This window comes from Schistocerca nitens, chromosome 4, assembly GCF_023898315.1.
Source record: "Schistocerca nitens isolate TAMUIC-IGC-003100 chromosome 4, iqSchNite1.1, whole genome shotgun sequence".
Classification (NCBI taxonomy): Eukaryota; Metazoa; Arthropoda; class Insecta; order Orthoptera; family Acrididae; genus Schistocerca; species Schistocerca nitens.
This window is the reverse complement of record NC_064617.1, coordinates 486,404,631-486,431,405: the sequence shown is the minus strand read 5'-3', so window position 1 is coordinate 486,431,405 and position 26,775 is coordinate 486,404,631. Positions and strand designations below refer to the sequence as shown.

Here is a 26,775-nt window from a genome sequence, read left to right as displayed (position 1 = left end):
AAAATAACAGCTCTTACTCAAAGGAAGACAGTGGCATACTTGAGAACTCCAATTCAGTCTCTGTGCCAAAGCCTCGCTCAGAGAACAAGAGTTTTCGCGAATCATAACCAAGACATTAATCGTACGTAAAAAAATAATCTCACCTGTGTCGTGGCGCGGCTCTCGGGCGCAAGACGCTATCGATTACTCCTCGGGTTGAGGTTGGCACTATGTGCGATCGCGAGCGCCTCCTGTCGGAGCGGGTCCTAACGAGGGAGTGAATGCGAGTACGGGAGTCTGGGGCGGTCAGCAGGGGAGAACGGACATTGCGGCCGCACTTTGAGGCGACAAGAGCAGAGTTGTTGTGCACGGCCGAGAAGGGAGCGTTGAGCAAGGCGGCAGTCAGCATCGCTTTCCGGGTGACAGAGAGTTGCGGCAGTCCAGCGAGCAGACACGAGCTCCGGGAGCAGTGCTCTGGTTTGTGGACGTGACGTGGGTCGTATTTTGGCGCAGTATAGCTTGCTCGGTACGCATCTGCTGCTCCCTTTATGCCCACGTGTGTTGTTCTGTCCGTATGTGCATTGAAAAGGTTACGCTCCGGCTGGAACAGTGGCTTGTGCTTTACGTTCATGCACCCTGACTCATTTGTTTTGCTGCAGGCAGCTGTAATTTCAGAGATTTTTTTTTTCGTCGCGATTGTCTTAGCCCGGTGGTGCCTAGTATGCGAGAACAAGACAGTTAACGTGTAACCTGTTGTTTTGGGTTTTGGAGTCCTGTTGGGCAACCTAGTTATCACGCACACAAATGTATTGCTGCCGAGTGAGGTTAGTCCTAATCTTGTGGAACTGAGCTTTCAGTGACTGGTTCGTCTGCAAATTAATTAATTTAACCTTTGTGGTGTGTTCTTTTTTTGCTTTCAATGGTGAATTTCTTGTCATTCATTTGTGTATGTTTCGCCGTTAATGATAACTGTAAGATAGCAAGGTCTTGAAGGGCTTGCGTATCGTGACTGTATTTTTGGCAACTGTTTAATTTGATTTCTTGTTTATCGGTCTGGTGAAAACTTATGCAAAGTTTACTACTTTCCGCCTGTGGTCCGGAAGTTGGTTTGAAGGTAAATCCGTTGGTAAATCTTTACTGGACCTAACTGTTAACTGATCTTGCGTTGAACTAATGCCATTATTGAATCGTTTCTTATGTGCTATAAATTGTCTTACCATAGACAAGGAGACAGGGCACATTCTGTGGTCGAGGGGTAGGCACGGTTGCTGCTTTGCGCGTGGCGTCTTGTCGCTCGCTTTCATTTCCCGCGTTAGTACGGGCGGCGTGAGATTTGTTTGCTCGCGGTTGTATGGCCGCTAGTCAGCTGTGCCTGCTCCCGCTTCAGAGTGTGGCGTGTTTCGTAAGGCGTACGCCGACTTTCAGTCACTGTTACTCCTGTGTTGCTGTCGGTCGCTTACCGAAACGTTAGCCTGTTTTAGCACGGCGGCCACTGGGCCGTGACGATGTCGGTTGATGACCAGCGTTGGGGCGATCGTCCGCTCTGAGTGGCTTCGGTCGCTTGGACTTGGCAGTTACCTTGTGGTTAACCAGATCAGACTTGTTTATTTGCTGTAAATTCCTTAGTAGTTTGTGAGAAAAGTTGTAACTCAGCTTTTCATGATTTTACACAATTCAACCATTTTGGTAAGGCATTTTCCTACCTATGTTTTATGTAAATGAGAATTCTTTATTGGGGTTATTTACCTGTTGAAGCTTAACATAAAATTTGTAACTTATCTTTCATGATTTTACTTAATTTAAGCATTCTTGTAAAGCAGTCCTTTATCTACGTTTTATTGATTGGTAATTCTTTATTGGGGTTATTCACTGGTTGAAGGTTAACATATTTTTGTAACCAAGTTTATGTCCTTGCTTAATTGAGATTTGTTAAGAGCCTTTATTGCTGGAAAATCATTAAAGCTTGGGTGCTTGTAATTGTGAATACTGTTGTCTGTCTATGTTGTGGGCTACCCTTCCACTTCCACAGCCAAGCTGTCCTATCTACCAGTACATCACCTTTTCTTTCTACTCCAGTTTTTGGCTGTATAATGAAAGCTGACAGCTCAACATCCACAAGCCAAAGCAGTAGAAACAGGGACCGCGCCGACTCTGATGTGCAAACCCGCGACCATGAAGGCAGAGGGGAGCAGTAATTCCTTAAACATAGTAGGCTCACTCTCCACAGCCATCCATAACACGACGAGCCGGACCTCACTCCTCGGTGAACATCCCCAATTACTATGCAGGACAGTAAGCAAACATCGAGGCCAGGAGGGCGCTCGATGTACAGCAATGCTCCCTCTCGCGAGATGCCAGCGCACTCGTTGCTAGGATACGACGACCAGAGAGGTCTAATGATAGGCAGAAATCGATTGTAATGCACGCACGCCTCGATAACTTCGAAGTTAATTCTGTTATCGAAATCGATACTTCCAGTACAACAGCCTTACATCTTACAGGGTAAAACATTACTTTTTTATACCACCTGAGGACGACTATGATTGCTAAAATACTTAAAATGGTTCAAATGACTCTAAGCACTATGGGACTTAACATCTGAGGTCATCAGTCCCATAGACTTAGAACTACTGAAACCTAACTAACCTAAGGACACCACACACATGTATGCCCGAGGCAGGATTCGAACCTGCGACCGTAGTAGGCGCGCGGTTCCGGACTGAAGCGCCTAGAGCCGCTCGCTCGGCCACTGCGGCTGGCGGCTAAAATACTTAAAATATCTTTTTATTTTCCTATTTACTGACGCAGTCACAATCATCTTTACAGATATACAGTTTCGACTGTCTCAAATGGCCATCTTCAAGATTAAAAATAAAAATTAAACTTCTATATAACCTATCACATGTTCAATACATTTAGTATTATAAAGTACGTAATGAGATAATGTAATTCTCATACGCAGCTGCCACAAAAGAGAGTCATGCGTTGTCACTAATGTAAAAGTATTCTGTTACATTTCATATAGTAGAAAAGAAAAAAAAAAACAAAAACTCTCAGGAGCGCTACATTCGCAAGATTTGAGCGAGAGATTTTGTGAAGTTCGAAAGGTAGGAAATGAGGTATTGGCGGACGTAGAGGTGTGAGAACGAGTCGTGCTTGACTAGCTCAACTGGTGAGCACTTGCCCGCGAAAGGCAATGGTCCCGACTTCGAGTCTCGGTCCGGCACAGTTTCAATCTGCCAGGACGTTGCAAAGAAAAGTCCGTCCATTATTGACAACTGGTGGCGGCTAGCGATAACAATACAGTGCATCACGTTCGTTGAACTGTTTCTTTAAAATTAGAGGCGTTCACATTGCATCTACAGTTTCGTTACTTTCTTATGATGCAGATACTTAAAATTAGTAAAATTCGTAAAATATTGACACAGAGTTGGTGAATGTCGAAGAGGAGACGTCTAGTAGTGAACCTTGGCCAACTCTGTGTCAATATTTTATGAATCTGAATGGGGGTAGTTACATGACAAACGTTGTGCGTAGTGGAGAGTTTTTCTGAAAAAGTTCAAAGAGCCCACGCTGCAAAATGAATCACGAAACGTTATGTTTCTTCCCACATTGCATCTCGAATAAAGACTACGACACCAAAATTAAAACAGTTCAGGTTTATGTGAAAAGGTACCAATGGAGCTTCTCCATGTTTCAGACGCGATTAGAATAGAACTGGGTGAAAATGATACTGGTACGCTGCACTACACATCGTACACTGGCTTACTGAGTTTCACGTGGACAATGTTGACCACTAAAACTGTAACACGTGGAAGAAATTTTAGTTATTGTTCATATATAGTATAGTAACAAGAATAGATGAGTACATTTGTTGCCGGCCGAAGTGGCCGTGCGGTTAAAGGCGCTGCAGTCTGGAACCGCAAGACCGCTACGGTCGCAGGTTCGAATCCTGCCTCGGGCATGGATGTTTGTGATGTCCTTAGGTTAGTTAGGTTTAACTAGTTCTAAGTTCTAGGGGACTAATGACCTCAGAAGTTGAGTCCCATAGTGCTCAGAGCCATTTTTTTGAGCCAGTACATTTGTTAATATTTTTTTTTGGGCGGGGAGGGGGGGGGGGTGTACGGTGCGAAATTTAGTGCACAGAGCTGGCAGCTCTGGCAGCAACAATGTCTGTAACCCGGCTAGGCACTGACTCGAACTGTGTATGGCTGGCAAGTAGACGTACATTATTCCTTGTTGCTTCAACTCTATGCCGCGATGGCTGGCGAACGGTGCCATGTCTGGGTCATGACCAGATGTTTCCATTTTGTAGGGTATCAGCAGACTGCGCTGATCAGGGCAACAGTCAATTACCTCTGTGTCTAGATACGACAGGTCTTGCATTATCTTGTTGAAATATAAAGTCACAATGACATCGAAGCTAGGGCACCTAGACCGGCTTCAATACGTAAGAAGTGTAACACCTGCTGCCAGAATTACCAACTACACGAAACAGAGGTAATAGTAGAATGTACCCTATGGCACACTGTATATTCACGTCAAATTCTTGGCCTGTATGAAGTCGATGAGTACAACGTGGCAACAATCGTTATTTTCGGAAATTCCCTACCTGGAGAAGTACATCGCAATGATATACGCGGGCCAGGGACTTATCTGAAAGGACTCTTGTATCGAGAATTTTCGTTGGGAGCACGGCTGCCAGCGCATCTGATTTTTCTGCAGCGTGAAAGGATGCTACAACAGTGGAGGCAGTGCTGACGTCCACGGTGTCCCACACGTCTTCACAATGTCTGCGTGGTTACTTGACTTGCTGCAAACAAGTCGATTTCGTGACTCAAGGTGCGTGACGAACTTGTACGACACCGCACGGCCGAGTGAATAAACGTCAGTCCTGTCGAGCGCCAGGTGCGTGGGGCTGCTCAGATCCTTGACAACATGTGGGCGGGCATTACCCTGCAACTGAATGATGTCGTCGTCAATATTCCTGGGCGTTTGAACTTGATGGCGCGCTTTAATTTTTGCAAAGTGTCCACGTATCACTGTGCTTTAATTGTGGCGCCGTGTTCCGGAAAGTGATTGAACAGCTGGCCCTTACAGCCAACGTAAAAGGTGGTCAGCACTTCCCAGTGGCTGCCGTGCCTGTTGTTTCGACCACTCTGCAGAAGTTTCGCTGTGAAGCCCTTACACATCCTCCACACAGACCCAATGTCTCCCCGTGCCAAAAATTTGGAAATTTGCGGTAAGGTCTTATGGGACCAAATTACTGAGGTCATCAGTCCCTAAGCTTACAACCTACTTGATCTAACTTAAATTAACTTACGACACACATCCATGCCCGAGGGAGGACTCGAACCTCCGACAGGACGAGCCGCGCGGACCGTAACGAGACGCCGTAGACCGTGCGGCTACACCGCGCGGCTTCCCTTGCCACTTCCGTATTTTTGGAGCCCTGAAGAAAGACGTTCGTAGCTGTCGACTTGCTTCGGACGAATAGGTTCACGCCTTGGTATAATCACGGTTCATTTGGCAACCCCGAACATTTTTCCATTAAGGCACTGTCTTGTCTCACAATGAGATAAATGTATTCACTGTTATGACGATTACTTTCGAGGGTGGCCGAGCGGTTCTAGGCGCTACAGTCTGGAACCGCGCGACCGCTACGGTCGCAGGCTCGAATCCTGCCTCGGGCATGGTTGTTTGCGATGTCCTTAGGTTAGTTAGGTTTAAGTAGTTCTAAGTTCTAGGGGACTGATGACCTCCGAAGTTAAGTCCCATAGTGCTCAGAGCCATTTGATTACTTTCGAAATAATAAACCGTTTAGCTGAAACTTCCTGGCAGTTCAAAACTGTGCGCCGGACCGAGATCCTAGCTCGGGACAATTCGCGGTCAAGTGCTGCACCATCTGAGCAATCCTGGCACGGTTCGCGACCCGGCCTCAAAGCTTTAGTTCCGTCGTTACCTCATCTCTTACCTTCCAAACTTCACAAAGTTTTCTGCGAAACTTGCGGGACTGACACTGCTGCAAGAAAAGATGTTGCGGAGATACGGATAAGCCACAGCCTGAGGGATCTACCCGGAGTGAATTTTTCACTCTGCAGCGGAATATTCACAAATATGAAACTTCCTGGAAGATTGAAAACACTGTGCCATGCCGAGGCTCGAATTCGGGACCTTTTAATTTTCGCTACGCAAGCACGACTCACGACCCATCCTGACAGTGTTACTGCTCCTGCCTTCCAAACATTCATTCAGAAAATTGTTTACTTACTTTTATCTCAGTTGTCTTGTTTCCATTTAAGTATGCTTCATACGCTGAAGAGCAAAGAAATTGATACCCCTGCCTACTATCGTGCAGGGCCCCGGCGGACACGCGGAAGTGCCGCAACGCGACGTGGCGTAGACTCGACTAATGTCTGAGCCGGCCGGAGTGGCCGTGCGGTTCTAGGCGCTTCAGTCTGGAACCGCGTGACCGCTACGGTCGCAGGTTCGAATCCTGCCTCGGGCATGGATGTGTGTGATGTCCTTAGGTTAGTTAGCTTTAAGTAATTCTAAGTTCTAGGGGACTGATGACCACAGATGTTAAGTCCTATAGTGCTCAGAGCCATTTTGACTAATGTCTGAAGTAGTGCTGGAGGGAATTGATGCCATGAATCCTGCAGGGCTATCCATAAATGCGTAAGAGTACGAGGGGATGGAGATGTCTTCTGAACAGCACGTTGCAAGGCATCCCAGATATGCTCAATAATGTTCATGTCTGGGGAGTTTGGTAGCCAGCGGAAGTGTTTAAACTCAGAAGAATGTTCCTGGAACCACGCTGTAGCAAGTACGGTCGTGTGAGATGTCGCATTGTCCTGTTGGAATTGCCCAAGTCCGTCAGAATTCATAGTGGACATGAATGGATGCAAGTGATAAGACCATAGCCAACGGCCTCGTCGTAGTGGTAACACCGGTTCCCGTCAGATCACCGAAGTTAAGCGCTGTCTAGCTGGGCTAGCACTTGGATGGGTGACCATCCGGTCTGCCGAGCGCTGTTGGCAAGCGGGGTGCACTCAGCCCTTGTGAGGCAAACTGAGGAGCCGCTTGATTGAGAAGTAGCGGCTCCGGTCTCGGAAACTGACATACGGCCGGAAGAGCGGTGTGCTGACCACATGCCCCTCCACATCCGTATCCAATGACGCCTGTTGTCTGAGGACGACACGGCGGCCGGTCGGGACCGTTGGGCCTTCATGGCCTGTTCATGAGGAGTTTAGTTTTTAGTTTTTTAGATAAGACCTTCGGTACGTGTCACCTGTTAGGGTCGTATCTAGATGTATCAGCGGTCCCATATCACTCCAACTGCACACGCTCCACACCATTACAGAGCCTCCACTAGCTTGAATAGTCCCCTGCTGACATGCAGGGTCCATAGATTCACGAGGTTGTCTCCATACCCTTACAAGTCCATCCGCTCTATACAATTTGAAACGAGACTCTTCCGACCAAGCAACATGTTTCCAGTCATCAACAGTCGAATGTCGGTGCTGACGGGCCCAGGCGAGGTGCGAAGTTTTGTGTCGTGCACTTATCAAGAGTACACGAGTGGGCGCTCGGCTCCGAAAGCCCATATCGATGATGTTTCGTTGAATGGTTCGCACGCTGACACTTGTTGATGCCTCAGCATTGAAATCTGCAGCAATTTACGGAAGGCTTGCACTTCTGTCACGTTGAACGAATTCTTCAGTCGTCGTTGGTCCCGTTCTTACAGGATCTTTTTCCTGCCGCAGTGGTGTCGGAGATTTGATGTTTTCCCGGATTGGTGATATTCACGGTACACTCGTGAAATGCTCGTATGGGAAAATCCCCACTTCATCGGTACCTCGAAGATGCTGTGTGCCATCCCTCATGCGCCGACTATAACACCACGTTCAAATTCACTTAAATCTTGATAACATGCCGGCCGGCCGGGATGGCCGATCGGTTCTAGGCGCTTGAGTCTGGAACCGCTCGACCGCTACGGTCGCTGGTTCGAATCCTGCCTCGGGCATGGATGTGTGTGATGTCCCTAGGTTAGTTAGGTTTAAGTAGTTCTAAGTTCTAGGAGACTGATGACCTCAGATGTTGAGTCCCATAGTGCTCAGAGCCATTTGAACCATTTGATAACCTGCCATTGTAGCAGCAGTAACCGATCTAACAACTGCGCGAGACACTTGTTGTCTTCTCTCAGCAGTCTGCCCTCGGTAGTTGAGCGGTCAGCGCGACACAATGTCAATCCTACGGGCCCGGGTTCGATTCCCGGCTGAGTTCTCTCAGGGACTGGGTGTTGTGTTGTACTAATCATCATCATTTCATCCCCATCGACGCGCAAGTCGCCGAAGTGGCGTCAAATCGATAGACATGCACCCGGCGAACGGTCTACGTGACGGGAGGCTCTAGTCCCACGACATTATTATATAAGCATCGCCGTATTCTGCCTGTTGACATATGTCTGTATTTGAATACGCCCTATACCTGTTTCTTTGGCGCTTCAGTGTAACGTTTGATGCATACCACCTTCATGTTGTCCCAATTTTAATAAAATGGTTCAAATGGCTCTGAGCACTATGGGACTCAACTGCTGAGGTCATAAGTCCCCTAGAACTTAGAACTACTTAAACCTAACTAACCTAAGGACAACACACACATCCATGCCCGAGGCAGGATTCGAACCAGCGACCGTAGCGGTCGCGCGGTTCCAGACTGTAGCGCCAGAACCGCTCGGCCACCAGCGGCCGGCCCCAATTTTAATAGTCAGCAGCGGTCGTGTAGGGAGAAACAGACGTGGCGACAAGTATCGCAACGTGTAAGGCTCTCTCAGTAGTAGGGGCAGCGGCGCCGCTCGGAGCTGTGACGTACAACAGGTGGAGCGGCGCGCAGGCAGCCGGCAGCAGGCGGCCCGGCTGTTGGGAGCGCGCCAACGCCAGCGGAAGCGGATCCGCGAGGAAGCAGATTGCGGCTCCCAGCGCGCACCCCGGCCCGCGTTGCCAACTGCTCGCCGCGGCACTGCCCCGGGCGCTGGCTGTGCTCTGGCCCGCAGCACACCTCCTCTACAGCTACACTAGTACTCTACACGTAACGATTACATTTGTTCGCAAGTATTCTCGAGGCACATACCCACTGCTCGTTTCTTTCGCTGCTGAACCTCATTGTTGGTACAGGAACAGCGAACAACTCTCACCCTTTCTGGCTGGTCAAAGTGAAGAGACTGTAGCAGAGCAGGGGATACATCCGTGTCCACCAATAAAGTTCCCAAATAAATCTGTAAAACAATTTTTTTTCGTCAGTCATCCTACTGGTTTGATGTCGCAGCGGTATTGAATCCCACAGCGGGACGGAGGTTATAAGCCATCCTGAAATATCCAATAAATAATACATTCTTGCCAACATCTTCCACCTAAAGTGTAAACAAAATTCATGGCCACATTTACAATGCCAATATTTTTTCTCTGTAGACAACTTGTGTACAAGCCTATATTTATTTTTACCCTGATCAGGAGACCTCACTACCCGTGAGGCCATTTTCTAGGATGGCCTTCGGCTATGCGTCTGAGGTATGACTTGTGAGGATCTCTTACCGAGGCTCTAATAATTATACCACAAAGGCCTATAACGGCCCCGTCTAAAATCAAAGTACCTATTAGCACACCTTATACCGTTAGGCATAAAAACAAATTCTCTGTATGCATCCCTAAACTGACGAATTAAATCATCAAGGTTTGGCTTATAATACCACAATTCTTCTAATACAATAACAGCTGCAGAATAATTTATTTTGTTGCCATAAAATGTAATAGCTAATTCATCAATCCTTTGTTGATTGTTGGGAACTAGGAAAGCCAGGCGTAGGTCGTCCGGGTAATTTCGGATATGGTCCCAGTTGGCATAAAAAAACTCCAACGCAGACATTAGCTGTAAACAATAACCTTTATTCAGAACGTGACAGTACCTTTTCTTTTACAAAAAGTCATATAAACTCTATTTCTAACAACATATGTTACGTATTTAACTTCACTCTGAACATTATCCGTTTTTTCTGGTTCATCACCAGCAATTTGTAGTCCAATATAAAACGGGTTCGTTCCTTGAAACAAACGATTCTTTGCTTTACACTGAGTCTCCAAGTCAGTCCACGATTTTACCTTGTCTATATCAGAACTTGTTGAAGGAAGACCTGTTACTGTTAATGTAAAAAATAAACCTGGTATGGTTATACAGCATCGTGGTTTGGTGATATTTGTATCAAACGAGTTTAATACCGGTGACGAAGCTCTTATTTCACGTTTGAATGTTATTCACGCTGACTGTCACATTTTGCATTGTCGTTCTTTGAAGGCGGAACTGGATGCGTCGGATTCGTCGGATGTGGAAACCCCGGAGGAGGTCGTTTGCATATCATCGGATGAGTATGATCCGGAAGTTTCGCGCTGCACGCCCGAGGCGTTGGATACGCCGACGGACGAATCTCAGTAGACCTTATTTTAGTCGTATGTGTAGGTGGCGCACAGAATTTACGCAAACTGATGGTGTACGATTTGAGTATGGCAAAATGGGTATTAGTGAAAAACATGACGAAAAGGCGAAGAACTTTGCCAAATTGCAGCATTATGATATAACGGATGAATTCAATTTTTGTTTCTAACAAATATGCTTCAGTAATGATTAATAAAGTAGTAACGTATGTTTATAGAATTAATGTCAGAATCGAACGTTTGACTTTGGATGAAAGGGCTAACAAAAAAATATTTGAGGATCAAGGTGCTCTTGAAAAAGTTCGTATAGCATGTACTAATAAAATTGGTTCATTTGATCTTAATCCGGAGCGCTCAGCTGGTGTTCCATGGCGTAAATATAGTCGTAGGAATAGACTTAAGTTTGTAACGTATTCTAAACCAGAAACAAGTTCTGATATAGACAAGGTAAAATCATGGACTGACTTGGAGACTCAGTGTAAAGCAAAGAATCGTTTGTTTCAAGGAACGAACCCGTGCCATTTTTCTCATCTCAGAATAGAACTTTCACCCTACGTCATCAATTATTTGTTGGATGCTTTCCAACCTCATCATCTTCCTCGACAATTTTTATCCTCTGCAGCTTCCTCTAGTACCAAGGAGGTTCCTCCCTGATGTCTTGAAAAGAAATGGTTCAAATGGCTCTGAGCACTATGGGACTTAACATCTATGGTCATTAGTCCCCTAGAACTTAGAACTACTTAAACATAACTAAACTAAGGACATCACACAACACCCAGTCATCACGAGGCAGAGAAAACCCCTGACCCCGCCGGGAATCGAACCCGGGAACCCGGACGTGGGAAGCGAGAACGCTACCGCACGACCACGAGCTGCGGACTGATGTCTTGACACATGTCCTAATATCCTGTCCCTTCTTCTTGTCAGTACTTTTCCCCACGTTCTTTTCCTTCGCCGAACGACTTCATTCCTTACCTTATCAGTCCACTTAATTTTCAGCACCCTTCTACCGCATAACATCGCAAACTGTTTGATTCTCGCCGCGCGGAATTAGCCGTGCGGTCATAGGCGCTGCAGTCATGGACTGCGCGGCTGGTCCCGGCGGAGGTTCGAGTCCTCCCTCGGGCGTGGGTGTGTGTGTTTGTCCTTAGGATGATTTAGGTTAAGTAGTGTGTAAGCACAGGGACTGGTGACCTTAGCAGTTAAGTCCCATAAGATTTCACACACATTTGAACATTTTTTTTTTATTCTCTTTTGTTCCGGTTTTCCCACATCCCATAACTCTCCACCACAGAATGCCGTGCTCCAAAAGAACATTCTCAGAAATTTCTTCCTCAAATTAAGGCCTATGTTTGATACTAGTAGACTTTTCTTGGCCAGGAATGCTATTTTTGGCCGGCCGCTGTGGCCGAGCGGTTCTATGCTCTTCAATCTGTAACCGCGCTGCTGCTACGGTCTCAGGTTCGAATCCTGCCTCGGGCATGGATGTGTGCGATGCCCTTAGGTTAGTTAGGTTTAAGTAGTTCTAAGTCTAGGGGACTGATGACCTCAGATGTTAAGTCCCATAGTGCTATTTTTGCCACTGCTAGTCCCCTTTTTATATTCTCCTTGCTCCGTCCGCCATAGGTTATTTTGCTGCCAAGGAAGCAGAATTCCTTAACTTCGTCCACTTTGTGATCACCAATTCTGATATTATGTTTCTCGCTGTTGTTATTTCTGCTGCTTGTCATTACCTTCGTTTTTCTTTGATTTTCTCTCACTCCACATTCTGTACTCATTACACAATTCATCCCACGCAACTGATCCTGTAATTCTTCTTCACTTTCACAGCGGACGGCAATGTCATCAGCGAATCTTATCACTGATATCCTTTCACCGTGTAGTGGTTAATAAAAAAGAAAAAGAGAAGAAAAGAAAAGGTTGAAAATGTGGCAAGAAATCGTGACTAAAAAAGGGGTTTTTAAAATCGTTAATGACCGTGAAAAAGGGAAAGAATGAAATGCAAGTCGGACTTCGTATTACAGAAAAGTTATCGGACTTCGTGATTCGGAAAAGCTATTGTTGGGGTGGTCCTTGTGGCGTTTCTGAGCAAAAGTCAAACCAATTTCCACTACAAAAATTATTTGAAAGACAACAGAGAATAACAAAATGTGATTAACAGGGGGAAACGGCGTAGATAAGAGTTCATTCTTTACCATGTTAACATGTCTTCTCTCGTGCCGCGTCTAGGTCTTATTCTCCAAAAATTTCCTGTTTCGTTTCTGCGTGAAAAGTCGTAGCTGCTCCGAAATTTTGCAATCGTCCAGGAATCACTAATTTATACAAATCAAAACCATCTTGGTACTGAATGTAATTTATTTTACGTTGCTACTTCCATCCTCAGAATTTCATACCAACTTCCACAATACGTCTGCACCTCAATGAGATTTTTCGTCTTAATCCGACCACGACTAGCTAATAAGTAAGTAAAGCTTCCGCTCTCCAAGACAAAAGCGGGTAGAAAAACAAAAATAGTTACAATTTTAGTAGCTTAATTTTCTTATATATTTTCTCTGCCGTCGAGCGCTCGTACAGCTGCGACGGTATAATTTATATCTGAGGGAACGAGTGTAGCGCGGCGAAATTCAAAGTCCCGCTACAACTGTGAATTTTAGTCCCACCCTGGAACCTTTCTTTTTCTTCATTCCTTCTTCGATCTATACAGGGTGATCGAAAATTGCCGTTACAAACTTCTAAAACTTGTAGAGGAGAGTGAGTAGATAATATTTTGAATTGAAACTCATGTCCGGAAACGTAGCACTTGAAAACATGATGGTAACACAAGCAGTTTCAAGAGTAATTGATTAGGCGTGACCTAGTACAGCACTTATTTTACAGCTCCACTCATTACTAGCCAAAGAAATTCCTCGTGTACTGGTTGACGGTCTCTGCCAAATCGATACTGCAGTGCATGTGTTATTCTGAATTACGATGCAAAGTTCAAATGTTCAAATGTGTATGAATTCCTAAGGGACCAAACTGCTTAGGTCATCGGTCCCTACACGTACACACTACTTAAACTAACTTAACAACCCACACACCCGTGCCCGAGGGAGGACTCGAACCACCGGCGGGAGGGGCCGCGCAGTCCGTGACATGACGCTAAGTTCCTTTGGACATGTATGCATAGAAAAGGAACTTTGTATCGTAATACAGAGTAACGCAGGCATTGCAATAACGTATTTATCCGCCGACACCGGTCAAGGGATTTTCAAGTAAAATTGCTCACCTGTACAGAATGTGCGTAATGGATGTACGAGTATAGGTTGTAGACGCGTACTTGAGGACATAAGGAAATATGGGTCTCGCCATGAGTCGTGTACGGATAGCCAAACATCGGGGCACACATTTCGGTCAGAGAGAAAAAAAAACCTGAGTAAAGGAATCAACGACCAACTTGAACGGATGTCTTGTGACGTCCGCCTAGACCACACGCAACGAACTACATCGAACAAAAATGAAAAAAAAAATAGTAAGGCGACCGTCCGCGATAAGTGGAAAATCCGGGTTCGAGTCCCGCTCCGGCACAAATTTTCATTCTTGCCATTCCATTCTACAACGGCCGGTGGTCCATATTCGCAACTGCGAGTGCATTAAACGTCGCCCAAGTCGGGTGTGAGGCTTCTCCTTGGAGTACCACAGTTACGCCTGCCCATGATGAAGATGAAAAGGGTATGCGATGGAGTCGGATGTTAACGATCTTCATAAAAGCGATGAGCAGCTCTGCCATTACCGAGAGCTTCGCCACTCAGAAGGACCGCGTCGGTGTATCCTTGTGTTCAACGATGTTGCTCTAACAATCACAGACTCGTAAATGAGGCTCGAACCAGGTCGGAGAGAGAGAATAGACGTCAAATAACATCCAACGTAACCACGTCCCACCACGACGACCCTGTTGCATACCGACCTGTAAAACATGTTTTCAAATGGAGAAGCACGGAAACGGTACGTTTCCTGACATGGGTTCCTATGCAGAAAATTATGTAATCATTCCCCTATACAAGTCCAAGAAGTTTGTAACGGGAAATTCTGAAAACCCTATAGACTGAACAGTAGGGGTGAAAGACTGCATCCCTGTCTTACAGTCCTATTATCTTCAGCACTTCGTTCTTGGTTTCCATTCTTGTTGATCCCTCTTGGTTCTTGTAAATATTGTGTTTAAAATGGTTCATATGGCTCTAAGCACTATGGAACTTAACATCTGAGGTCATCAGTCCCCTAGACTTAGAACTACTTAAACGTAACTAACCTAAGTACATCACACTCATCCATGCCCGAGGCAGGATTCGAACCTGCGACCATAGCGGTCGCGCGGTTCCAGACTTTAGCGCCTACAACCGCTCGTCCACCCCGGCCGTCAAAACCTTACAGGTCGGAGCTGCGTGTATTACCGACAGTACGGTGCAAGGCGGCGTGCTGACGACGACTGCTACTCGTGGTCCGCTCCGCCCATGGAGATCGGGATCCTTCTTGGATACTGATCGAAGCGTGAGCGCGGAAAAAAAAGAAAGAAAGTAGGGATAAAGACTAGTTTTTGTCGGATGGCCGGCCGAGTGAAACAGTGAATGAAATTAATCTGCTGCACCAAGAGCGCTGAAGTACGCGAGCAACTCTAGCGGCGGTCAGGAACCAGATCCCTAAAATTCTCTTCCGTCCCACACCCAGAGAGCGATCACTCAGCTTATGCCAGAACTCGGCCAACCATCGCCGATAAACTAAGCTTTCGCCAGATATGGCCTTACAACAAATTCGTCTAGACTCCCATTACCGTACTCCGTCAACCTAAGTGACAATATCATTTTTCTCACCAGCTCCCAATGGTGACCGCACATGTGTGCTGACGTAACAGTCGGGTCGCTTACCGTACCTTCCGCGAGGACTTTGCGCGGGAAATTTTCTGGCGACGGGTGCCAACGGAAAGTGATCATTGGGTTCTTACATGTGTCGGCTACCTCGTGGAGCTCGGCGACCATTTGTCCGAAACGTCCCAAACAATAGCGCAGCCTCGATGCTGAACTGGCGTGTTCCTGCCCAAAACATGAGGCTTTCGAGAGAAAACTGCCTCCAGCCATTGTAAAAATAGCGAGCGTCCGTCGCTCTGGCGCCAGAAATCCGAGATCAGAAGAGAAAGCCGCCAGCCACGGGTCACTGCTCTGTCTGCAATTCCCAGCGACCAGATGTTCCCCCCCCCTTCCCCCCCCCTTCCCCCCCCCCCCCCGCCCCCAGACCATTGGTTGCTATTGTCGGCGGTTGGCATGGCCAAGGCGTTCTGCTGCTACAGCTCGCCCCAACGTTGAAAGAACAGGATTATTATATGTACGTATCCTTCTACCAATCGTGTACATGCCAAGCATACGATTGCGTACTTTGCATGACAGTGTAACATCGTAGCGGAACGACATTAATTTGCGTGTATACAGTCCAGATTTTAGAAACGCAAGGAAGGCTGGCCTGTAATAAGTCTATAAAGAGGCCAGAGAGCCCGCCAACTTCCAACAGTAGCAAGATGAAGAAGTGCTCATAACTCTCACGATATGTATTTTAGTGCCCATGTTTAACGAACATTCTTGTCTTGTTTTGGTCCATACTAACACCTCTCATAATATGGAATACCCTTTTTCAACACCCCGTTTTACGGACTGACGGTCGATTTGGCAGTAACATGTTGCACAGCAGTTGGCAATCCACTGTTGGAGACGCGGCCTCGCTGACTGCTAGCGCTCGGCAGTGACAGCCACTTTGTACCACTGATCGCTGAGGCGGCGCGGCGGCTACATAGCTGGCGGCGCGGACCATTCAGGAGGCCGCTAGAGCCTAACTTAAGGCGGCAATCGGCTCAAGTGCGTCTGATGAGCTGCGCGGCTCGTCTCATAATAGCCCACGGGCCGCCATCTGCATCGCTGACATTAGACCTTTGACGCCGCGGCCCACCGAGCGATATGCGCCTCCAGGCCCTGCCTCACTTTCATTTTACGTGCGATACTCTTATACACTTCGCGAATTCGTCGCGTGATAACTCGGTGGGGCCGCCCATATTTACATTTTTCTCAATACCCATCGCACGGTGTGTGGAGGAGTGTGCAGAGGGGCAATAGAATCATCGCTCCTCCCCCCCTTCCTTCCCCCCCCCCTCTCTCTTCAGAGCTCGCTCTACTGTCACTTCAAAATTTGAAATTTTTCCTGATCGTCGGCAAACTAAAGCGCCAAGATAGCTATCAACTTTTATGTTGCCGTTGTCGTCCATGCTACCCTATCCTGCGCAAGCTTCTTCATCTCCCAGTAACTACTGCAACCTACATCCTTCTGAATCTACTTAGTGTATTCATCTCTTGGTCCCCCTCTACGATTTTTACCCTCCACGCTGCCCTCCAATACTAAATTGGTGATCCCTTGATGCCTCAGAACATGTCCTACCCACCGATTCCTTCTTCTAGTCAAGTTGTGCCACAAATTTCTCTTCTCCCCAATTCTATTCAATACCTCTTCATTAATTATGTGATCTACCCATCTAATCTTCAGCATTCTTCCGTAGCACCACACTTCTAAAGCTTCTATTCTCTTCTTGTCCAAACTAGTTATCGTCCATGTTTCACTTCCATACATGGCTACACTCCATACAAATACTTTCAGGAACGACTTCCTGACACTTAAATCTATACTCGATGTTAACAAATTTCTCTTCTTCAGAAACGCTTTCCTTGCCATTGACAGTCTACATTTTATATCCTCTCTACTTCGACCATCATCAGTTATTTTGCTCCCCAAATAGCAAAACTCATTTACTACTTTAAGCGTCTCATTTCCTAATCTAATACCCTCAGCATCACCCGATTTAATTCGACTACATTCCATTATCCTCGTTTTGCTTTTGTTGATGTTCATTTTATATCCTCCTTTCAAGACACTGTCCATTCCGTTCAGCTGGTCTTCGAGGTCCTTTGCTGTCTCTGACAGAATTACAATGTCATCGGCGAACGTCAAAGTTTTTATTTCCTCTCCATGGATTTTAATTACTACACCAAATTTCTCTTTTTTCCTTTACTGCTTGCTCAATATACAGATTGAATAACATCGGCGATAGGCTACTCCCTTCCCAACCACTGCTTCCCTTTCGTTTCTGTACAAATTGTAAATAATCTTCCGCTCTATGTATTTTACCCCCGCCACCTTCAGAATTTGAAAGAGAGTATTCCAGTCAACATTGTCAAAAGCTTTCTCTAAGTCTACAAATGCTAGAAACGTAGGTTTGCCTTTCCTTCATCCATTTTCTAAGATAAGTCGAAGGGTCAGTATTGCCTCACGTGTTCCAACATTTCTACGGAATCCAAACTGATATTCAGCTTCTACCAGTTTTTCCATTCGTCTGTAAAGAATTCGTGTTAGTATCTTGCAGGCGTGACTTATTAATCTGATAGTTCGATAATTTTCACATCTGTCAACACCTGCGTTCTTTGGGATTGGAATTATTATATTCTTTTTGAAGTCTGGGGGTATTTCGCCTGTCTCATACATCTTGCTCACCAGATGGTAGAGTTTTGTCAGGACTGGCTCTCCCAAGGCTGTCAGTACTTCTAATGGAATGTTGTCTACTCCCGGGGCCTTGTTTCGACTCAGGTCTTTCAGTGCCCTGTCAAACTCTTCACGCAGTATCATATCTCCCATTTCATCTTCATCTACAACCTCTTCCATTTCCATAATATTATCCTCAAGTACATCGCCCTTGTATAGACCCTCTATATACTCCTTCCACCTTTCTGCTTTCCCTTCTTTGCTTAGAACTGGGTTTCCATCTGAGCTCTTGATATTCATACAAGTGGTTATCTCTAGTTTTCCTGTAGGCAGTATTTATCCTACCCCTAGTGAGATATGCCTGTACATCCTTACATTTGTCCTCTAGCCATCCCTGCTTAGCCATTTTGGACTTCCTGTCGATCTCATTTTTGAGACATTTATATCAGTGGCAAACTCAAAGAGTAAATTTTCTTTTCCATTCTCGAATGGCTTCGTCACCATATACACTGACTGAAAAAGGAACACAACACCAGGAAGAAGTTAACATCTGAAAGATGACGCTTATTCAAATTTCGCGCCAGTCGCTTAACAATGGCGCTAGTAGCGTCACTATGAGCATGCGTATCAAGTTTGATGTAAATAGGCGCTGTAACGGTCGTGAGCGTTAGTTATCTTTGAGACCGAGCGTAGTCACCTGATTTTAGCGAAGAATTCCTTTAAGGCGCGACAAAGACGCCGTTATTAACACCTCACAGAGTTTGAACGAGGTCGTTCAATAGTGCTACGAGAAGCTGACTGTTCCGTCTGCGATACTGCAGAAAGACTTGGCAGGAAAGTAGCCACTCTGTGTGATTGCTGGCAGCGGTGTTCACGGGAACGTACGGTCGCAAGGGCAACGGGCCCCGGACGACAACGTGGCACTACCGAATGGGAAGACCATCGGGTTTTGCTTATGTCTCTGGCGCATCTGCAGCAGCAGTTTAAGCAGTAGTTGGCACCACAGTGACACAACGAACTGTTACTTCAGCACAGTTCCGAGCCGGACGCTCTGTAGCGTGCATTACACTGACACCAAACCACCGTCATTTGCGGCGTCAGTGGTGTCAAGTGAGAGCCCATTGGAGGGCAGAGGGAAGTGTATCTGGAGTTATGGTCTGGGATGTACGAGGGCAGTTCAATAAGTAATGCAACATATTTTTTTTCTCGGCCAATTTTGGTTGAAAAAACCGGAAATTTCTTGTGGAATATTTTTAAACATTCCCGCTTCGTCTCGTATAGTTTCATTGACTTCCGACAGGTGGCAGCGCTGTACGGAGCTGTTAAAATGGCGTCTGTAACGGATGTGCGTTGCAAACAACGGGCAGTGATCGAGTTTCTTTTGGCGGAAAACCAGGGCATCTCAGATAATTCATAGGCGCTTGCAGAATGTCTACGGTGATCTGGCAGTGGACAAAAGCACGGTGAGTCGTTGGGCAAAGCGTGTGTCATCATCGCCGCAAGGTCAAGCAAGACTGTCTGATCTCCCGCGTGCGGGCCGGCCGTGCACAGCTGTGACTCCTGCAATGGCGGAGCGTGCGAACACACTCGTTCGAGATGATCGACGGATCACCATCAAACAACTCAGTGCTCAACTTGACATCTCTGTTGGTAGTGCTGTCACAATTGTTCACCAGTTGGGATATTCAAAGGTGTGTTCCCGCTTGGTCCCTCGTTGTCTAACCGAACACCATAAAGAGCAAAGGAGAACCATCTGTGCGGAATTGCTTGCTCGTCATGTGGCTGAGGGTGACAATTTCTTGTCAAAGATTGTTACAGGTGATGAAACATTGGTTCATCACTTCGAACCTGAAACAAAACGGCAATCAATGGAGTGGCGCCACACCCACTCCCCTACCAAGAAAAAGTTTAAAGCCATACCCTCAGCCGGTAAAGTCACGGTTGCAGTCTTCTAGGACGCTGAAGGGGTTATTCTGTTCGATGTCCTTCCCCATGGTCAAACGATCAACTCTGAAGTGTATTGTGCTACTCTTCAGAAATTGAAGAAACGACTTCAGCGTGTTTGTAGGCACAAAAATCTGAACGAACTTCTCCTTCTTCATGACAACGCAAGACCTCACACAAGTCTTCGCACCCGAGAGGAGCTCACAAAACTTCAGTGGACTGTTCTTCCTCATGCACCCTACAGCCCCGATCTCGCACCGTCGGATTTCCATATGTTTGGCCCAATGAAGGACGCAATCCGTGGGAGGCACTACGCGGATGATGAAGAAGTTATTGATGCAGTACGACGTTGGCTCCGACATCGACCAGTGGAATGGTACCGTGCAGGCATACAGGCCCTCATTTCAAGGTTGAAAAATAGTGTTGTGTAGCTAAAAGATTAGGGAATAACCTGGTGTATTTCAATGCTGAATAAAACAACCCCTGTTTCAGAAAAAAAAGTGTTGCATTACTAATTGAACTGCCCTCGTAATTTCGTATGATAGCAGGAGCACTCTATTGATTATCCAACGCTCCCTGACTGCAAATTTGTGCGTCAGTCTGGTGATTCTACCTGTTGTGCTGCCATTGCTGAACAGCATTCCATGGGATATTTTCCAACAGGATAACTCTGGCACAGAAACCGCTGTTGTAACCCAACATGCTGTACAACGTGTCGACATGTTGCCTTGGCCTGCTCGATCACCAGATCTGTCTCCAGACGAGCACATACGGGACATCATCCGACGACAACTCCAGCGTCATTCACAAACAGCATTAACGATCCCTACATTGCCCGACCAAGTGCAACAGGCATGGAACTCCAGCCCACAAACTGACATCCGCACCTGTACAACACAATACATGCATGTTTGCATGCTTGCATTTAACATTCTGGCCGTTACACAGGTTTTTAATGTACCAGCGTTTAACATTGGTAATGGCTTACCTCGCGCTTGCATTAACCTGTGATCCTGCAATGTTAATCACTTAAATATGTTACCTAGACAAATGTGTCCCCGGAATTTCATTACTCTACAATAATTATTTTTTGATATTGCGTTTTTATCTCCGTCAGTGAATATGAAATCAAATCGGCAAGTTGGTCGTACGTCCATATTAATTACCCTGAAATGAATTCTCCTAGCCTCTGGTTAGCATATTTTACTACATTCACGTCGAAAGGCTACTCGACTTGTGGATATCCAGAAAACAGAATCTAGTACCACTTTAAATGGAGAGAGAAAAGTGCAAATAACGCTTTATAAACTCGTTAAGTGACGACTACAGGTCACTTAGTGAAAGGTCACGCCATTTGGTTTTATGCGCTTTATATAAGTCCACGTCCGGTTTCGTCCTTCACATGCAGGCCATATTCAAGGGGATCTGAAAGTAGCCTGGTTGTAAACGTTGAAACCGGTCGCCGACTTAAACAAAAAACGAGTAGTCGGTAACTCGACAACGCTGTCAAACATAAATCATTCCACCTAACTCTCACTATTCAGCGTAGTTGTAAAATTCATATCTCGAAATGGGTCTCAATGTATAAACACTAGCGCCTTAGGGAAGCTGTATTTGCAACATTCGTCCCACGGCAAACAAATGTGGAAGTCAACAAAACTGTTACACAGTGGTAGGAGTAGTATATTACCTTTATAACTGAAAGGAATTTCAAATTTTTAATAGACTATTCACGGCCTTAATGTCTCAAAATTTCATAAGAAACAACTGATTTCAGCCCTCACTCATTAAAAACACAGGAGATCACAACGACAGCTACACCTAGATCTAAATTCTGCAAATCTCTCTGAGCTACCTGGCAGAGAGTATTTCTCGACGTAACGTATGTGTTGTTTTTTTTTTTTTTTTTGCTCTTCGCAGTCACGAATTGAGCAAGGGAAGAATGATTGTTTAACATCTCTGTGCACACTGCATTGGTGTGCTTTGGTGTGCTTTGGTCTTCGCTGTTCTCATGGGAGCACTACGTAGAGGGTTTTAACATGTCCCTAGTCACTTCATACCGGTTCTTCAAGTTCGTAAGTAGGCTTTTGCAAGGTAGCTGACGCGTCTGTCCTCAAGAGTATGCCTTTCCATGTTTTTCACCATCTCCATGGCGCCCTCCCATGGGTGTAACAAACGTGTCGTTCTATCCTTCTTTATATACTTTCAATGTGTCACGTTAGCGCAACGTTCTAGGATGGGTCGCACGTATGTTATGCACTGTTCAGTCACATTAATGTGGTCACCCGTCAGAAGCCTGAATGACCACCTTTTGCAGCGCGGACCGCTGTGGGACGTGCAGGAAGATGGTCAACGATGTTCTGGAAGGTAACGAAAGGGATGTGGAGCCACGCCGACTCTAATGCCGTGGCCATCTGCGCTGGGTTTCTCGGTTGAGAATCCATGGCGCGAACAGCCCGACGGATGTGGTTCCGCCGATTCTCCAGTGAGTTTAAATGCGAGGAGTTTGGCGGCCAGGGGAGTATGGTAAACGCATCCTGGTGCTCTTCGCTCGTACACTGCGAGCTATGTGACACGCTCCATTGTCCTGCTCGTAGATGCCATCGTGAAGAGGGAAAACAATTTACACTCATGCTCATAAATGAAGGATAATGCTGATACATGGTTAAAAACGCTCTGGAGGGCGGTTTGCGGGTTTAAATCACCTCGGGGTATGACCATGCGGTGCATTTGACCTGCGGTCGTCGCACGGTGGCGCTGGCAGCAGTCCACATACACAGAGGTGTGTTGGTGCATGTCAGAGTACGGTGCAGCGAGTAAGTGTACAAACGTTTTCAGACTTGCTAATTGTGACTGTGTGTTGAAAATGGCTCAGAGAATACATATTGATGACGTTATGTGGAGTAGAATACTAGGGCGACTGGAGGCTGGTCAAACACAGAAGGTCGTAGCACGGGCCCTCCGTGTGCCAAAAAGTGTGATCTCAAGATTATGGCAACGATTCCAGCAGACAGGAAACGTATCCAGGCGCTACAATATGGGACGTCCACAGAGTACAACAGCACAAGAAGACCGATGTCTCACCATCAGTGCCCGCAGACGGCCACGGAGTACTGCAGGTAGCCTTGCTCGGGACCTTACTGCAGCCACTGGAACAGTTGTCTCCAGACACACAGTCTACAGACGACTGAACAGACATGGTTTATTCACCGGGAGACCTGCAAGGTGCATTCCTTTGATCCCTGGTCAGAGGAGAGCCCGTAAATCCTGGTGTCAAAAACACAGTACATGGTCATTGGAACAGTGGTCCCAGGTCACGTTCACGGACGAGTCCAGGTATAATCTGAACAGTGATTCTCGCCTGGTTTTCATCCGGCGTGAACCAGGAACCGGATACCAACCCCTTAATGTCCTTGAAAGGGACCTGATGGTGTGGGGTGGGATTATGATTGGTGCACGTCCACCCCTGCACGTCTTTGACAGAGGAACTGTAACAGGTCAGGTGTATCGGGACGTCATTTTGCACCAGTATGTCCACCTTTTCAGCGGTGCAGTGCGTCCCACCTTCCTCCTGATGGATGATAACGCACGGCCCCACCGAGCTGCCATCGTGGACGAGTACCTTGAAACAGAAGATATCAGGCGAATGGAGTGGCCTGCCTGTTCTACTGACCTAAACCCCATCGAGTACGTCTGGGATGCTCTCGGTCGACGTATCGCTGCACGTCTTCAAACCCCTACGACACTTCAGGAGCTCCGACAGGGACTGGTACAAGAATGGGAGGTAATACCCCAGTAGCTGCTCGACCACTGGATCCAGATTATGCCAACCCGTTGTGCGGCCTGTGTAAGTGTGCATGGTGATCATATCCCATATTGACGTCGGGGTACATGTGCAGGAAACAGTAGCGTTTTGTAGCACATGTGTTTCGGGGCGGTTTTCTCAACTTGTCACCAATACCGTGGATTTACAGATCTGTGTCGTGCATGTTCCCTACGTGCCTCTGCTATTAGCGCCACTTTTGTGTAGTGCCACGTTGTGTGGCACCACATTCTGTAATTATCCTTAATTTATGAGCATGAGTGTACATGTAGGTCCCAAGAATAGATGCATACTTGTGTTGATTCATTGTGCCTTCCAGAATGACGACATCACGACATCACGAAAACATTGCCCAGACCATAACGTGCCCTCCTCCAGCCTGGACCCTTCCGATGATTGTTGCAGGGTGTTTGATTTCAAACGTTTCATGCCGTACACGACAGCAGTCATGCGTCCGATGGAGCATGAGACGTGACTCATCTGAAGAGACCAGCCTTCGTCATCGATGAACCGCAGTCAGAAGCGGTGTATGAACCAGGCACCTGCTGCGGAATCCCGTATCTTCGCTGAACGGTCGTTGAGGAGACACTGTTGCTAGCCCCTTGGCTCATCTGGACGGTCTGTTGCGCTGTTCGCTAGTGAACATCTCTGCAGCCGTCGTTCACCCCTGTCGTCTGTGCCCCGTGCTGCATTACAGTTGACTTGGCACCGGTTTCGGATAGCGCCACTTTGCCTTGTACGGTGTACTTTAACCACGGCGGCATGCGAACGGTTTGCAAACTTAGCCGTTTCAGTAATACTTCCATTCTTAGCCCAAAAGCCAAAGGTCAGGCCTCTTGGACGTCAGATAAATCGCTCCGTTTCCGCTTTCACGACAAAGACTGCACTCCAGAATGAGATTTTCGCTCTGCAGCGGATTGTGCGCTGATATGAAACTTCCTGACAGATTAAAACTGTGTGCCGGACCGAGACTCGAACTCGGGACCTTTGCCATTCGCGGGCAAGTGCTCTACGATCTGAGCTACCCAAGCACAACTCAAAACCCGTCCTCACAGCTTCAATTCTGCCAGTACCTCGTCTCCTACCTTCCAAACTTCACAGAAGCTCTTCTGCGAACCTTGCAGAACTAGCACTCCTGGAAGAAAGGATATTGCGGAGACATGGTTCGCAGGAGAGCTTCTGTAAAGTTTGGAAGGTAGGAGACGAGGTACTGGCAGAATTGAAGCTGTGAGGACGGGTTGTGAGTCGTGCTTGGGTAGCTCAGATGGTAGAGCACTTGTCCGCGAAAGGCAAAGGACTGAGTTCAAGTCTCGGTCTGGCACACAGTTTTAATCTGCCAGGAAGTTTCAAAGACTGCACTATTATCCTCGTCCTCCAAACACGCTTTATATACCCTCCACTGTTAGTGCTTCTACCTGCCGTCTGCACTTTGACGTCGGACACAGACGGCGATCACATTAATGTGACTATACCACATATAAGTAATTTCCTTTGTAGATTGCATTTCCCCAGTAAGCTTCCAATGAACCCAAGACTCCTACCAGTTTTACATGCGGTTAAAGCCGGTGTGGTTATTCCGGTTCATATCCCAAAAATTGTCACACGCAGGTATTTGTATGACTTGACTAATTTCAATTGTGATTAATTGATACTTTAACCATTTATTAGATTTTTGTGTATTGTAGAGAGCAGAATTTTGCATTTCTGAACATGCAAAGCAAGTTGGCATTCTTTGCACCTCATTGGAATCTGATCGAGATATGAACGAATATTTGTGCAGCGTTCTTTAGACAGTGAAACTGTGGCAAAGGAGCCAGTGGAGAAGCGCTCTCTCACTTGAGGCATTCGCTGTGGTCTCGTAGCGTTCCTCGTGGCCCCCCTGGAGGCGGAGGGCGTACATCTGGCGGAACCGAGGCGGCTGCCGGCCGGACCGACGCATCTGGTATCTACACGCAGTTCCGGCGCAATGATGCGTAAGCCGAATGGAATGTCGACGTGTTTATTTTCTCACTGCTTGCTTGCGCTTCATTTTTTATGCGGCGTTTGTTGATATCAGGCGCCTGCGGACTGCTGCGCCCATCACGGTGGTCTCACATGTTGCTGTAACGGCAACAACGTGTAACAGTGCTAGCGTCCGTTGTAAAAGATCTGTACCGTAACTAGCGGCAGACACTAACGCCACACTGTCACGACAGTGTAGCTCACGCATGGCAAACCGGCGGCTCACGGGCCGGTGCTGGTCCGCGTTCGGTTTCAGCCCAGGCCCGCGGAAGATGTTCGTGTGTGTATGTGTGTGTGTGTGTGTGTGTGTGTGTGTGTGTGTGTGTGTGTTTGCGAGAGAGAAAGAGACAGGTACACGCATTGTATTCATTATGCGATACACAAACGATCCATGCCTGTGTGATAAGACATCATAAGTATTTTTGCACGAATATTTAAAAACGCTTACAAATAGTTTTTTCTTTGAAAGAGTAAACCGCCGTTTCATTGTGTATTACTATATTTATTTTCTGTACTATCTAAATTTCAGCCTTTATGCCATTAACACGTACAATCCTAAAAGTTGTAAGATAATTATTATGTCATATCTATTAAGGCAGTCCAAAGCACGACTGCCCTAACAGATATGACATAGTAACGATGTCACAAGTTTTAGCATTGTACTTGATAATGGCATAAAAGCCGAAATCTAGATGTCACAGAAACTAATTATAGTAAAACTCTTTCAAAAAATATTGCATGACTGTGGCTAAACACCAACGAAAACTTCCTACTAATAGTGTTTTTGGATATTAACACACTAAATTCCAAACAATCGAATCAGATGCTTGCAGCCAAAAATCGCCGAGTTACTGGTAATTGCTTGTCGAGTGAAGCTTCATATCTCATTGTCGTATTTTTCTTTTCTATCCTTTCGCGTAAAAACAGAAAAATGGTTCAAAAGGCTCTGAACACTATGGGACTTAACAGCTGAAGTAATCAGTCCCCTAGAAC

General features: G+C 46.5%; 1 protein-coding gene and 1 pseudogene across 5 annotated transcripts in view; both read left to right on the top strand.

Moving 5' to 3' along the window:
- The window catches only part of LOC126251898 (CYFIP-related Rac1 interactor B), a 389,840-nt gene that overhangs the window by 227,055 nt on the left and 136,010 nt on the right, over positions 1–26,775 (top strand). The window lies entirely within an intron of this gene.
- Positions 6,902–7,019, top strand: LOC126253744 (5S ribosomal RNA; annotated as a pseudogene).